This window comes from Rutidosis leptorrhynchoides, chromosome 6, assembly GCF_046630445.1.
Source record: "Rutidosis leptorrhynchoides isolate AG116_Rl617_1_P2 chromosome 6, CSIRO_AGI_Rlap_v1, whole genome shotgun sequence".
Classification (NCBI taxonomy): domain Eukaryota; kingdom Viridiplantae; phylum Streptophyta; class Magnoliopsida; order Asterales; family Asteraceae; genus Rutidosis; species Rutidosis leptorrhynchoides.
The window spans coordinates 127,499,217-127,516,847 of NC_092338.1; the positions used below are offsets into that span (position 1 = coordinate 127,499,217).

The following is a 17,631-nucleotide window of genomic DNA, read 5'->3' on the forward strand; positions in this document are numbered from 1 at the left end:
AATATAAATTACGGTGACAATAAAGCTATGAAATTACTCAGAAAAATGCAAAAAGTAAAAACCTTACACTCATATGCCTAAATGGCAGTTTAACAAAGCAATATTCGGATGTAACTTTCACAAAATATGAACCGAAAGTCATTTTCATCGCCTGAAAATTCATCTCACATTAATTACATATTTACATTTACATCTATAATCTATAATTATATTATAATATGCACTAATTCACGTAAAATTGGTAGAATCCTATTGGCTACCAACACCACTTTTTACTACCACCTACCCTATATACTCCGTAGAAAACCCCATCCCTAAACTTTATCACCAACATCACCTTATCCATCACTTTTAAAGAAACCTGGTTCACTTCCATCCGATCTACTTAGGATCCGAGTCAAATTGGATTATACTCTATCTGGCATCGGTAAATAATCCCTTTCTCTATCTTTAACTTCGATGTTTATGGCGATGTTTTAGATTTGATGATAATTATCAGTATTTTAATTTTTCCTGCTGAAAATTGATATCTAAAATTGCCATACGAGTCAGTTTTTTTAACTTTTCCTGATGAAAATTGATTGAAATTATAAGATAGGCTGAGCGGTGGAGAGTAATTTGGGCGACTTAGATTAGGGTTTAACCTAATAATGGGAAGGCATTGTATACGGAGTTATACATATTATTATTAGGCACTAAAACACGAGGCTTACTGCTTTGGGGGTTTTACAATCAGTTAATAAATGAGGAACATTTTACTGTATTTTCAGAAAGATTAGTAGTTTAATTACCTATTTTGGGGGACTAGGAGTCTAGGACAGTATAAGTTCAATGTGTAGCTACCTTATGCTCTCAAGTTCTGTTCATTATACTGTTATACATCAGGTGAGTACACGACTCAATTCGAATAACAACTGATACATGAATATGACATCCTAAGTATGAAAAAATTAGTAATTACATTTAGATTTATAAACTTATTACATTTTGTGCTATTTGTAGGCTGGCAATGGCTATGGGCGGCGGCGGTTTTAGCTTGCTTTCGCCATGTTAAACGTTCTTTGTGCTTAAAGGAACATAGATATTACTCATATAGGATGTGGTAGCTTTTTTTGTTGCTTTAAAAAACAAGGTTTAAAATCTAAATGAAAGTCACGATTAAACAGATCTCCATAGTTGTAGGAATAAAGTGACTGTAAGTTTATTTTTTAGAATTAAGTTTAATTTATACATAGACATTCTGTATCTATATGTTCATGTTTTCTGTTAGCTAATGACCTATTAAGCAAAACGGACAATGTCTCCTCAAAGTACGAATGTGTTGGGTATTTTGAAATATGGTAGATAAAAAGTAGGCGTATATTTTGGTTTGTTAAATCGTGTTCCATGTTCGAGAGTTCTTTTTTTGTGTTTTCCGTGTAGTATTTATAGATTCCATGAAATAGTGTTACTCTATATTGTTTACTGAACAATTAATCACATTTTTTTTTATTTTGATGCAGGAAACTTTGGAACATCCTCTTTATGTGCTCCGTTTGTAAATTAAGTAAAATTCTTTACCAATATATTTCCGTGTGTTCTTAGTATCAATTATTTTTTGTCTATGGTTAATTTACTTATGATGGTTGATTGTGGTATGCAACTGATCGGAGATCAAAGCAAGTGAGGCTGCCTGAATCCAATCCATAAACCTGGCATTAGGTTACACTGGTACTGATGATAGTATTAGATAATTGATGCTCAATAAACTTCAATTTAACATAACTCAAGGAGACTAAATTTGTGTGGTGTGATTATAGAAGTTGGTCATCTGGCTTACCATAAGATGTGTATAAAGTTGTTAATCCTAATGTGCTCACCGCCACTGCCATCCTTAGTGCGATTTGATATCTCATTGTAAGTTTTTGTTTTCCTTGCTTTACATGTTGCCATGTTGGTATTTCTATCTTTTCTGACCCACTAAATGGTTAACAATTATTTGTGTACTTAATTTCAAGCATAAGAAAAGTCTTTCATATGACAAATGCTTAATGGGTGCATTTACATATAATTCGAGTAAAGAGGAAAATTTGTTTTCTATGCTTTAGACTATGTTTTGTAATTTTATATCGTAAAGTGACATGCTTAGTGGTATGATTCGTCTATTATTGGAAGCAAAATGTAACTATATATGATAACTAACTTTTGATTTTTGTGGACGTGATTTGTGTGTCATTTTTCTCTTAAAGTAGGCGAGGAAGGGTGGGCATCATGTACCACAAGCTCAGGGCTCGACGAAGATAAACTTTCACTTCTTTTTTCATATTGTAATAGCTACGAAAACATTCCATATTTAACTAGGAACGCAATGTAATGGGACGTTAATAGCATTCCGTTTGTTGCAAGTCCGTAATTATAATTTGCATTCTATTAAGAATGTAATCGCACGGCGTAGCGCGCGGGCCACATTACTAGTTAATTAGAATTTTAGGTAGGAGAGAACCAACAATGTCATTAAACTTGTAACTTTCTCAGATCATAAGAAAACTCTATTGTACGTGGAAGTGATGAAGATCTGGAGCTCCAATGGAAACACTTAACTTGACTCGCTGTTCTTCTAACGTAAATCGTAAGAAAGTGATCTTACGTTTAACGAAACTAATTAAATAAAAAGAAAAAGTGAAACAGGAAAAAGGCTCAAACCTTTGTATGAAATCAAGCAACGAAACCTGAATCGGCATGGCTGCAACCTAAAAGGTTGCCCTACCAAAATACGATTCTTTTTTGCTCATTGCTCGATCGAAATCATATGAATTCATCATCGCAGCCTTTTTTATTAACCTTCTTTCTATGAACATCATCCATGTTTTCATTGGTAATCATTATGGCTCTCTTTGAGGCTCAGACATATGCGTAAACCAAGCGACAGAGAATGAATCGCTATGGCTGCAATTCAAACATTGCCATGTCAGTAAACGAAAACATTTATTCAAGTAGCTCAGCCCACGTCAATATGTTTACCATCACAGCCCATTTTTATATACCATAGAAAACAGAGGATGACAATTGTAGACAGATGATAGTAACTTCTTGTGATCAATTGATGTATAGAATAATAATAATAAATATTATGATAAATATGATAAAACATACCACCATGGCTGCAACTAATAAGGTGCCATGCCAAGATATTATCCGGTTTTTCCCAATGTGAGGCTCAAGTTATAAGACTTTGTTATCACAACCTCACATATTGTCCTGCAAACAGAAGACAAACGATAGACCTCATGAGTATACAATAAAAACACCAAGTCAGACAGAAAAAGGTGTTCGCTACAGGCCAATCAAAATTATTCATATTATATGGAAAAAAATAAAAAACACAGTTCGCCCCAAATCCTACTAGCTTTTCCGGCCATTGAATCCCTGTCATTCTATTTTAGCACACATTTCAAGCGGGAAAGCTTCTATTTCTTATATCAACATTCTATATAATGGTGGTATATATATAATATACATTCGCATCAGAAATGTGTAATCAGTCACCACGGCTGCAACTACTCGTTGCCTTGCCAAGTGTTGACTGAGAGTACACATATTAACCATCAAAGCTTTTGTAAACTAAAAAAATAATATCAGCAGCACACATACAAAGATAATGTTACCAAGTACACCACCATAATCATAAGCATAAAAAGTTTGTCATGATATTAACAACTCACTCCTTCTATCCAATCGATGATTCTTCAAAAGTAATTTTATTAATAGAATCAATCAACAAATGATTTAAAAATTTAATCAATCATATCTGTAAACTTTTTTTTTATAATAATTCATATATCTTAGAAAGCTTAACTGCTTTAAACTTATACCAAAGTTTAAGCGTAACCAACAGTCAGAAAACAAAGGCACAATATGAACAGTCGTACTCATAACAAATATCAACCCAAAAAAACTCGGTGGCAAAAGTTAGAAAAGCAAAAGAGGATAAAAAAAATTACCAAACATCGGAGAAGATGAACCCTAAGAATTGTTCAAGGATATCGATGAACAGAGTCGATGGCCACTGTAAGAAAAAAAAAAACAGAAAATAAACTCTAACCTTTTACCATCATCAAAAGGTAATCGATAACGAATCATATTAAAGAAAAAAGAATTTAAACCCTAACCTCTCACCATCAATCGATCACTTCGACAGTCAAACAATCGTTCATCGATTACATCATAGGTAATAGCATAAACTCGACGACGATTACGAAGTCGTTGTGGGGAAACCGTTAATCGTGAAGCGACCCGTCCTAATCCATAAGAGCGAATACAATAACATATGATTACATCGCGATGTATTTGACCTCTATATGATACATTTTATAAACATTGCATTCGTTTTAAAAGACAGACTTTCATTACATCGAAAGTTGACAGACATGCATACCATTTCATAATATCCAACCTATAAATGATCTAATCTGTCATTTACTTAATAATAATCTCTATTGAACTCAACGACTTGAATGCAACGTCTTTTGAAATATGCCATGAATGACTCCAAGTAATATCTTTAAAATGAGCTAATGCACAGCGGAAGATTTCTTTCATAACTGAGAATAAACATGCTTTAAAGTGTCAACCAAAAGGTTGGTGAGTTCATTAGTTTATTATAATCAATCATTTCCATAATATTAATAGACCACAAGATTTCCTTTATTCAATAATGAAAAAATATCATGGTTGGTCCCCAACGTTTGTTCCAAAAATCAAGATGGGACCTAATCTTTAAATCGATCATGGTTGGTCCCATGTTTTCAACATTGTCCACGGTTGGTCCCGAAGTTAACAGTCCGTTTGTAATGCCCAGTTTAGTCAGTCACGTGCACCAAGCATGAGGGGTATTATTGTCTTTTCGTTTGAACCATGTTATACTACGTTACCCTACAATAACCGCCCAAAGTAATCACAATCCACGTTAAGTTCTACACTGCAAAGTCGACTCTATTACCTTACGATCACCCAACAAAAATTCAATCTGCAAATCTTTTGAACAATCCATTAAATTAATGGCATCATCATACAACATAAGAACCGAAGGAGAAGAGATCGATGACTACACATTGAATTGTAAGTTATGTTTTTTTTTCGTAATACAATAATTATATATACTGCTTGATAGAATTTTTATCCGTATGATTCTGTATGATTGAGTATACTATCATGTTTCGCGGTAGATGGAAAGGGAAAAAAGAAATGGTATTTGTTGAAGGCTAGCAGTACGTGGCTCTTGTAGATAAAATCAATACATATAGGCTAGCAGTAGGTTGTCGGCTACATGAGTATTAGGTGTTTAGGATTGATAGTGTTTGTGTTGTGTGGTTGCAATGGACAGAAATAGAAACGAAATACGAGTAATAATAAAAACTGTGGCGGCTTGTTCGACGACTATTAAACATGAATTAGAAAGTTCTGTTTCACTGAGTTATCTTTGTTATTTTTTTAGTAATAAATTAATTGCAAGTCTGTTGGATCATGTAAGTTCTGCTTGATTTATTTTTTGGTAATGAATTAATTGTATTTCGATCATGTAAGTCTGTGTTTTCTTTTTGGTATTATTGATTACCTAAGTGTTCTACTGTTGTAGTGATATATCCTGACATGTTTTCGATAAAACTTCACCATGGTGGTTGTTTCACAAATCCTCCAGGCTCCACGTTGTGAATACATTAATAGTCGTGTTACCTATATGGATAGCATCGATATAGAGAAGTTTTATGTCCTTGAGTTGCAAGATATGGTAGAGAAAATTGGATACTTAGATAGTGAATGGATGATCTTTTCTTTTCTTAGACCAGACACCAATCTTGATTATGGTTTATGTTATTCCTGAATTATTCAGCACAAGAGATGAAGTCAAAAAAACACATTCAATTGCATGCAATTGAGACTAAAAGGCAACTATTACTTGTAAAACATAATTTAAGAAGAGTTCAAGCTTGTTGCAGAGGTTTTGTAAGAGAGAGTATGAAAGGTGGGGAGAGAAAAGCTGTTGAATCTGTGAGTAAAACTAAGTCTAAAAAAAAGAGGTGAATACTAGTACAACAGAATCAAATAAAAGTTGTGAACAATCTAGAAATATTCAACAGTGTAGTTCAAATTACCTTGCAACCAAGTTGATTGACCAGCTTCCAACTAATCCTCATTTACCAACCAAAGCAGTTAAGTTTCAATTTGAGTCTGAGTATGAGGTAAATGTTTCAAGGCAAAAGGCATATAGAGCATTGAAGACTGCAATTAAAGCCGTACAACGAGATTATCATGAACAATACAATCATTTAAGGGATTATTTGGAAGAGTTGAAAAGGTGTAATCCTAGTTCAACAGTTAGTTGGAAGTTGAACAATGTGATCCACCATTGCCTTGTAGGTCATTTAAATCTGAGTTATGTAATGTCATGAATGTGTTTGACTTTTTTAGGGTTTTGATTCTATTTTGGATCTGTTTTGAATCTGTCTTGAATCTGTTTTGGATCTAAGTTTTTTAGGGTTTTGATTGGGTCTGGAATTCATGAATATGTTTTTGGGCTCTCGAATCTATTTTGGATCATTTTGAATCAATTTGACATTCTTGAATATTAGGTTTGTTATAAATCTGTTGCATGAATATGAATATCTTGAATATTTGAATGTAATAGACTTTTTTTTTGACTGATTTGACACTGCAGTTTGACCAAATATAGTCAAAATAAGTCATTTTGCATTAACTGATAATTAGGGTTTGACTTGTGTTAACCATATAATCTGTCAGTGTTTAGTTTTGAATCATGTTAAATTGGTGAGTAATATTTTTGTTTTGAAAGTATGCTGAATAGTATGTCGGATTTCAATAAACTTGACTTACTTTGACTGATGTTGACCATATAATCTTTTAGGTGCATTCTTACTGCACAAATTGTACAAACCGTTACTGAATTGTTATTGAATAAACTGGACAAATTGTTAATGCATTCTTACTCGTCAAACTGTTAAAAGTGTCAAAACAGTTAAAAGTTTCAAAAATAGTTTGGGGTGTTGAAATTTGACTAAATGTGATCTGCACTTAGTTGAACTGTAATTATGACCAAACAAAGATGACTAAATTTTGCTACGATCAACTATTTTGACTCAAAAAACAGGCCAAGATCAACTGGTATATGCCAATCACAAGATTAACAACATAAGTGCTTTATAAATTCACCTATTTTGACTCAAAGAACATGCCATGATCAACTGGTGTGCCAATCACAAGATTAACAACATAAGTGCATTATAACTTCACCTATTTGGCCGAATATGTAACCCATTCATGTTAAAAAATCAACAAAACTACCCATTACAATCTATGCTTTAAAACTATGCATTACAATCAGTAACCCATTCATGACTACAATCTGTACCCCATTCATGACTACAAATCAACAAAATTATGCATTACAATTAACAAAAGTGGGATACAACTTTGCATTAAACTGTAAAACTATGCAAATCGGTAAAACTATGCATTACAAATTAGCAAAACAAAAAATAATTCATTCATTCATTGATCAAAATCATTACATTGATACTGTGACATTGAAATGCAGTACATCGAACCAATATATAACAATAAAATAACTTAACTCTACTTAGTTATTTACATAAACATCAAAAACTACCCAACTTAAAACTAAAATCAACTGCACTCTTATTAATTTTGATTTTAAGATCATTCTCGAGCTTATAAATGTCCAGGAATAATCTTGACCGAGCATGAACATGTAGGTGGGTCTCACCACGCTAAGAATTTGCAATTGGACCACTAACAAGAAGATAACATGAAAATAATCAATAAACATACACAATTAATACGATTTAAAATAATTATATCTTGTATATAACCTTAATCGGGCAAGCACAGCAACAACGGCCTGGATTTCTTGAACTACATGATGTGCGAATCACTTAACGACGACCACACCAACAGTATTACGTCGATCAATTGTAGTCGAATTGGGATTTTTACCTTCAATTTCAGAAACTAGGGTTTCTGATAAAACCCGAACTTTAAATTGGGGATGAATGAATTATACGTGGGTTAGGTTATTAAAAGGTTGCTTATATAAAAACAAATAAACAAATTAGAGTTAAACTATGACAATCACAAAATGACCATATTGCCCATCACGTTTTTAGCACGTGGTAACTTTAACGGATTTGAAGTAACGAGTTGTTAAGCTTGAGACCATTCTTGTACAATTTTGAAAACATGGGACCAACCATGATCAAATAAAACTTAAGGTCTCAACTTGATTTTAGGTACAAACTTTAGGGACCAACCATAATCATACACTCGCAAGTGTTTAAAAATCATTCATATGGATTGAACACCTGGTAACCGACATTAACATAATGCATATAGAATATCCCCAAAACAGAAATCCATCTGTATAATATAAACTCGAAGTACTAAAGCATACCATTTTCCAGTATGGGGGGAGTTAGTGCTCGCAGATCTATCTTTAGGATTCGCGTCAATTAGGGTGTCTGTTCCCTAATTCTTAGGCTACCAAGCTAAAAGGGTGATATTCGATCCGATAATCCAACCATAGAATGTAGTTTCGATTACTCGTGTCTATTTCGTAAAGCACTTATAAAAACAACGCATGTATTCTCAGTCCCAAAAATATATATTGCAAAAGTATTTAAAAAGGGAGCAAATGAAACTCACAATACTGTATTTCGTAGTAAAAATACTTATGACGTCATTGAACAAGTGCAAAGTTGGTCTCGGATTCACGAACCTAAATTAAATATATATATTTATATGTTGGTCAATATTTGTCTAATAATTTAGGTCAAGTCATAGTGTATCACCATCCTAATGCTCGAGACTACTATGCAAAAGTCAACAAAAGTCAATTTGATTCAAAATGATTTCCAAAATTTATACATGATTATTATATAGTTTAAATATAGTCATTTTATATTTTTAAATATTTTTAACAGATTTATTAGGGTAAATAATATAATCTATTTATTAATAAATAAAATTTTATATTAAAATTTAAAAATATACTTTTATATATTTTAAGTAACAAAATTTATAGAGTTCATTTAATATCATAAAAATAATATGATAGGTATTATTAATGTAATTATATTACACGTAGAAAAATATGTTGGTATTACATATTTATTTGATAAAATAATATCGATAATAATAATAGTAAGTAAAAGTTGTATTATCTTGTAATAATAATTATTATTATTCTACTAATAATAATAACAATATTTATATTTACTAAAAATGATACTATGATAAAATGATAAATTTTTATTAATAATATTACTAAAATGATAATAATAATGATATTTTATATTAACAATAATAATTTTTGTAAAAGTGATAGTTTTAATATTAATAATTCTTTTAATAATAATAATAATGATGAAAATGATATTTTTCTAAATCAGTATCTTACAATATTTTTTTATTTCATCATGATACATACACACATTGTTTCCTAATCAATTTGTTAATAGCTTTTAGTCGTCTTTTATATCGCGTTCATATTAAAAATAATAATAGTAATCATAATAATTAGATGTTACTAATATTAGTTTTAATTATAATAATACTAATAAACATTATGATAATATTAATGATAATACTAATAGCTATGATAATAACAATAATAATACTAATTATAACTTTAACGATAATAACGATAGTAATGATATTAAAAATAACAATTTTTAATGATAATACCTTTTATTGATAATGATAATAATAATAATAATAATAATAATAATAATAATAATAATAATTAGATAAAAACTATAACGATGATAATAACGACAATAATAATAATTATTTTTAATAATAATACAAAATTTCAATTGACTATAACTTCTAATCCGTTCATCGAAACCATTCGACATCTAAATGAAAAGTTCTTAATTTTTCGCCAGCTTTCCAACGACATGCATATCTTATACCTTATCACAACCGCATATGTAACTAGTTCATAATATATCGTCAACTATTTAACGACAATATTAAATATACAAGCATGCATAATCATATCTACTCGAGCACTAGTCAGGGGTACACTAATAGTATATAAAAGTTAAGTTATGAGTGCTCACGTATCAATATTGAGATTCAATATTGTAGGAAAATACGTAGACGCAACGGAGATGATAAACATTAGTTTGACCTCACGAGCACACCCCTGATCCATACCCATAACCTCCATAGCTATAACCCATAATTTCTTTAGCTCTATCCGCTCATAAAAATCCATTTTTGAAATAACCCGCTCATGACCTCGTCGTAGTATTTTATGTATAATACTAATAATAACACTAATACTACTCATAATAATATTAAGATTAATATTAATCTTTTAATAATAATAATAATTATTATTATATATTTATATTAAGAGTTCGAGAGATAGATAGAAAGAAAAGTGAATTAAACGAACCAAAACTCGAATGCTTTATAGAAGATTTCAGCACCTAACACCCCATGCCAGCCCATGATCGACTACTTTCCAGCTGCCAACACTTTTGGTATGTAATATATTTATAATATTTAATATTGAATATATTTAATCTTTAGAATTAATTAAATATTATATTATATTCTCGTGCATAGTTGATTTGTAATTTTAGCACCGATGAATTGTACGTTGACATTTGACTTCCGTGCCGGTTCCGGTTTTTCGAACGTCCTTTCGTACGCTTAGAAAACTTGTACTTTACGTTTCGCGACACGTACCTTTATCAATAATTAGACTTACTTCACCAATAATTATACTCCATGAAATGCAACTTATACATTTGAATGTTTTGGTCATTTGCTTTTATAAATCGAGGTCTCGTTATATGTACATAGGGTAATTTAAATCAAAACGTTTTGTATCTAGTTAATATTATGTTTAATCACTTTGTAAAATATATGTATGTATATATATATATATATATATATATATATATATATATATATATATATATATATATATATATATATATATTCTCAAAGAAAAATATAATTTTGTTCATATTATATAGAATTGAAATATTTATCTAACAATATTATATTTTAGTTTTTCAAAAGTAATTATATTTCAAAGTTCGTTTATAATCGTTTAAATAATAGAAAAATATTACGTCGTATCACGTTTACATTTTTGAAACACTATATATATACTTGTAATTTATAATATAAACTTTAATTAAATTCTTCAACATTCATAAACAAGTTATCTTAAAATGTTTAATTAATAAAGTTTTTTTTTTAACTGAAAACGTTTTAGTACGCTTGAAATCAAATCAAATAAACATTATAATTTGTTTTTTCAAAGTTAAATATATTTAGGAATCATTTTGTTTAAAGGTTAAACTAATGGGAATCGTTATATCATAAAATATTTTAGGAAAGTAAAATCGTATATCTCATAACAGGTTTTCAAGTTTTTAAATTATTATTTGCGGTGAAGCGTAAGATATAGTCCAAAGGTTAGATAAACGTATGAAATTACATTAATGAAAAAATGTCATTTTTCTTAACTTGTCGATATTCATTTTCTAAGTTATATATATTCTCAACATTTCTATTTTACTCTAAATAATATGACAGTTAACTAGTTAACACCTATATAGGAAATCGAACAGGAAACTCCACTAACCCTTGTCTAGTTCCTTCTTGTAAATCACTTTACCAATTATTCCGAATACCGTTAAAAAGGAAAGATTTCTTAAATCGTAGTGGACCTATAAATGGAGACTTGTAATCATACAATGTATCTGATAAATCAATCATTTGATATTATCTTATAATTCTATCAATAAACATATTGAAATAAATACGTTCATGTAAAGTATTATTCGTTTAGTACTTTGTTAATATTTCAGGTTATAATATATACACGTATATATATAATCATATCCGTTTATATAATGGTTTGTGAATCGTCGGAATTTGGTCGAGGTTAAATGAATGTATGAACATAGTTTAAAATTTTTGAGATTTAACATTACAGACTTTGCTTATCGTGTCGGAATAATATAAAGATAAAGTTTAAATTTGTTCGAAAATTTTCGGATCGTCACAGTACCTACCCGTTAAAGAAATTTCATCCCCGAAATTTGATAGAGGTCGTCATGGCTAACAGTAAGAATGTTATTAAGGAATATGGATAAAATAATTCGATTTGTCGAAGCGTATGAGTGAAGCTATCGTAAAAGAGTGAAATAAGAAAATAGAGATTTACCTTATCTTTTGACGTCATTACGGTTGATCTCCGGATTAAAGAAAATCTTTGTAATCTATATAGGATTTGATTCTTCGGCGATTTAATAAATTATGATCCTCTTCGATTTAATGCGATAATCCATCTCGATTTCTCTGTCGGATATTTCACTATAAATCCACCTCCTTCGTTTCCCTACAACTCACACCTTCTATTCTTTCTCTCTCAACTCATATTTTAAAGCTTTCATCAATATACTTCATCCAGTGCTGATTCTTGATATACTCCTCACTTTCATATCTGTCGTTCTTCTTTTTCATCTGCCCCCGGAAGAATCTATTTACTTCTACTATACACTTGGGTTTATAGTGTTTTTAGTTCTCCCGTGTCTTTATATTGCCATTTGCATCGATATATATGGTTTGTAATTTTCTACGTTGTTGTTGGGTTTTATATCTTCCCTTATGTTTCAAAGTCCCTGTTTCTGTCTTCTATAATCATTGTCATCCCCAGTTAATGCTCTCTTTCATTTACTGTGATTTATACCTCAATCTCTATTTCGGAGTTTTGTCCTTTCGTTTCTTCTTCTTGCGATTAAGCACCGCTTGTAATGGTCCAGAATTCGCAGATATGAATTTTGGAATGAACATTGTTAATGTTCTAAGAAGAAAATTGTAATGACACTATCTTGACTTGTCAAATTACTAGAATACCTCGGAAAAGGCCGAATCATCAAGAAATATTTTCTTGATATTTTAGAGGTTAAAGAGAATACAAGAGTCGTGTAATATAGCACATGATGACGTTATGATCTGTGAATCATCGCGTTTCATTTAGAAACTCAGCATGAATTACTGTAATATAATCACGTTGATCAAGTGTCATTATATTATACTAACTCATGCTTCAGCTCCCAACACTACTTCAAAAATATTCCTATTTTAAACTCGAATGTTTCAGAATTTAGAAACTAAAATAGTTTCTTTTATGATGTAATACAGATAGCGCGAAGAGGTAAATGATTTCAGATAAGAATAATTATGGTAATATCTTCAGAAATATGGAGGATATTTATAATGAAAGATACGATGACATCTTAGAATTTCTAATATCAGAGAATGATGAAGAATATTGTCCGTAAGGGTTTAGAGTCGGGAGCAAGGTATTCGATAATGACTTCAGCAGATACTGAATCATTTGGATCCTTTGAAGGCAGGTTCAGCCTTTGTGATTTGTCCACAGCCTCCTTCATATTTTGCTCAATCCGTTTTCCAGTTCCAAAACTTCTCTTTTTCTGAGCTTTGCCAATACACTATTCTTTATCATCAAACTTTTTACTGTTAAGGTCGTTTATAGTTTTTGCTGCTTCATCAGCATTTCGAGAACTAGTCCGCAGTTCGGGGTATTTTTCAGAAACTTCACATTCGAAGTATGTAAGTCCAGAAGATTGACGTTATATATATGAAATGACCCGTCCTAATCCATCTGGACGAATACATTACATTTGGTTACATCGCGAGGTACTTGACCTCTATATGATACATTTTACAAACATTGCATTCGTTTTTGAAAAGACAATCTTTCATTTCATCGAAAGTTGACGGCATGCATACCATTTCATAATATATCCAACTATAATTGACTTAATAATGATCTTGATGAATTCAACGACTCGAATGTAACGTCTTTTGAATTATGTCATGAATGACTCCAAGTAATATCTCTAATATGAGCAAATGCACAGCGGAAGATTTCTTTCATACCTGAGAATAAACATGCTTTAAAGTGTCAACCAAAAGGTTGGTGAGTTCATTAGTTTATCATAATCAATCATTTTCATTATTTTAATAGACCACAAGATTTTCATTTCCATTTCTCATAAATATACGTCCCATGCATAGAGACAAAAATAATCATTCATATGGATTGAACACCTGGTAATCGACATTAACAAGATGCATATAAGAATATCCCCTATCATTCCGGGAAATCCTTCGGACATGATAAAAACGAATTCGAAGTACTAAAGCATCCGGTACTTTGGATGGGGTTCGTTAGGCCCAATAGATCTATCTTTAGGATTCGCGTCAATTAGTAGATCGGTTTACTAATTCTTAAGCTAGCAAGCAAAAGGGGCATATTCGACTTCGATCATTCAACCATATAATGTAGTTTCGATTACTTGTGTCTATTTCGTAAAGCATTTATAAAAATTTCGCATGTATTCTCAGCCTAAAAATATAAAGGGTAAAAAGGCAAATGAAACTCACTATAATGTATTTTGTAGTAAAAATACATATGACAAAACTGAACAATGCAGGGTTGGCCTCGGATTCACGAACCTATATCATTTGTATATATATATTAATACATATCCTTGTAGTCGAACAATTATATATATATATTATTACTAATAAAATTTTTATATTAATAACCTATATATTTTGTTATTAATATATGTTCATTTATATATATATATAAAAATATAAATTTTGTTACGTTATATGTATTAAATATTTTATATATATATATATTCCATTTGATTGTTAAAAATAGTATTTATACTAATACCAACATAATATTAGTAGTGATTAAAATAATAATAGTGATAATAATATTAATGATTCTATTAATAATAATATTAATGTTAGTTTTAATAATACTTCTTATAATAACGATAATAACCGTAATTTTTAATAAAAATGAAAAGTTTATTAATAATGATAATGAAAATAATAATTTTCATAGTAATACATAATACTTAATAATAATTATTATAGCAATTTCATCACTTGTGATAATATTAAAACTTATGTTAATCATAATCAAAATCTTCATATTAAATTTCTAAATTAATAACTAGAGCTTCTATAACATATATTCGTAATCCTAATTATAATAATAGTAATACTTATATTAATAATAATCATACTATTAATAATATTTAGTGATAATACTAGTGCTAGTAATGATAATGATATTAATATTAGTGATAATAACAATAATACTAAATAATATTACTTTTATTAACATTGCTAAAGATAACTACAATAATAATACTTAAGTGATAACCTTAACAACAATAAATACATTAATAATACTTATAAGATTGATAATAATGATAATAATAATAATAATAATAGTAATAATACTAATAATGTTCTTAATTATAATTATAATCATAATAATAATAATGTTAACTAATACTTTTAGATGACAAAATCTATAATAATAATTACATTAATAATGTTAATAATAATAATAATAATAATAATAATAATAATAATAATAATAATAATAATAATAATAGTTATATTACTTATAATCATGGTAATAATAATAATAATTATAATACTAATAATAATTAGTAATATTATCATTTAACATTAATGAATAATAATAATAATAATAATAATAATAATAATAATAATAATAATAGTAATAATAATAATAATAATAATAATAATAATAATAATAATAATAATAATAATAATAATAATAATAATAATTACTAATAATAATGATAATAGGAATGAAATTAAGAGTGTATACCCTTTAAGAAACTTTTCTAAAAAGAATTGCATCAAATCGGGCTCGAACCCGAGACCTCTCGCTCACCCGCAACACCTAAAGCCATCATTCTGTCTTCTGTTTATCTGATTTAATCACGTAATCATAAATATTTAACTATGTTATTTCAGTTTCCAAATCTTTTTTTTTTTTACTTTCATAATTGCGTTTACCAAATCAAAATTCATTCCAGTTAATTATTTTAAATTTTTGGATTCAAATTCAAATGATATTCATCTGTTTATGATTGTTAGATAAAAAAAATTAAACAGAATAAAAGCAGGAATATCTTTAAAATCATCATTATAACACTCTGAATTTATCAATTGAATCAAAAACAAAGGCATAAACTCGAATTTTATCAAGAACAAAATCTGTTGACTTTTGGAGTTTAAACTTTGACTCGAAAATTCGTGATTAATATGAAGAATTGGATCTTTAATTTTTGCAGAAAGTTTCAATAAAAGATTTCTAGTGCAACTGTATTTTTACATTTTTAGGATTCATTCAATTTCGAGCAATTGTTCATCACAGTCTAGAATACGATGAACACTAAATCGAATTTTAAAATTTAGGGCATTTTAGAATATAATTATAACATGAATTGTGTTGTAAAACATTCATATAAGTTTTATGAATCATCAATTGACCCAGAACTTTCAAAATGAATTCTAATTTTTCGATGTACAAATCCTTTGACTTTTTGGTTTTCAACTTTGACTTCAAAATTTGAAATCAACTGAATAAATTAGTGTTCGAAAACTTACATATAGTTTCAATGGGTGATTCCTAACACGATGACATTTATAGATTTTGTTAATTGTCCCGAAATTGAGCTATTGATTTAAATTCGCCATAACAGAGATATCGGAGCTTGCTTTCACAATTTTCCTGTTTTAAATTCCTTTATTTATGGAAACTGAAGGCGATTGAATTTGAATATGGTGATGCATAATTGTATGGTTCGTTATCAATTGCTTGTTTGATTTATAAAAGAGGTGTGTGCGGATCGATATGGTGTCACAGACGAACAGAAACATAGAGAAAAAAAACTAAATAACAGTTATTGACTTTAATAATTAATTCGTATATATATCTGTAACTATATTTCTATTTATAATTTATAAATATAATCATTTTAGTAATAATGTTGTTGTTAATAATTATAATAATAATGATAATAATATTGATAATAATAATTATTATTAATAATGTTTATAATAATATTAATATTAATAATAATACTAATAAGAATAATAATAATATAATGATACCAATAATAACCAGAATAATGATTTTAATGAGTTTAACAATAATTATTAATAATGATAATAGTAACAAAAATGATAATAATATTATTAATGATACTAATAATAATAGTAACAAAAATGATAATAATATTATTAATGATACTAATAATAATATTAATTATAATAATATTAATATTATTAATGATAATAATAATATTAATCATAATAATAACAATATAACCACTTATACATATCAAATTTCATATATATATATATATATATATATATATATATATATATATATATATATATATATATATATATATATATATATATATATATATATATTATATTAGAATAATAATATTAATAATACAATTATTAATATTAATATTAACATTAAATAATGAAAGTAATAATAACAATATTAATATAACAATTTATTCAGAATTCTTTTAATAAAAGGTTTTAATAAAGATTGTTATATCATAAAATGTTTTTATTTAAGAAAGTAAAATCGCATATAAAGTATCACGGGTTTCATGTTTTTAAGTTTCTATTTAT

At 28.6% G+C, this 17,631-nt stretch overlaps 1 long non-coding RNA gene across 1 annotated transcript; it reads left to right on the forward strand.

Annotated features, from left to right (window-relative positions):
• Nucleotides 1-216: 216 nt before the first annotated feature.
• LOC139853320 (uncharacterized) lies at nucleotides 217-2,535 on the forward strand. The gene is made up of 3 exons (XR_011761343.1): nucleotides 217-427; nucleotides 1,503-1,896; nucleotides 2,229-2,535. It is a non-coding gene; the product is annotated as an uncharacterized lncRNA (long non-coding RNA).
• Nucleotides 2,536-17,631: the final 15,096 nt, after the last annotated feature.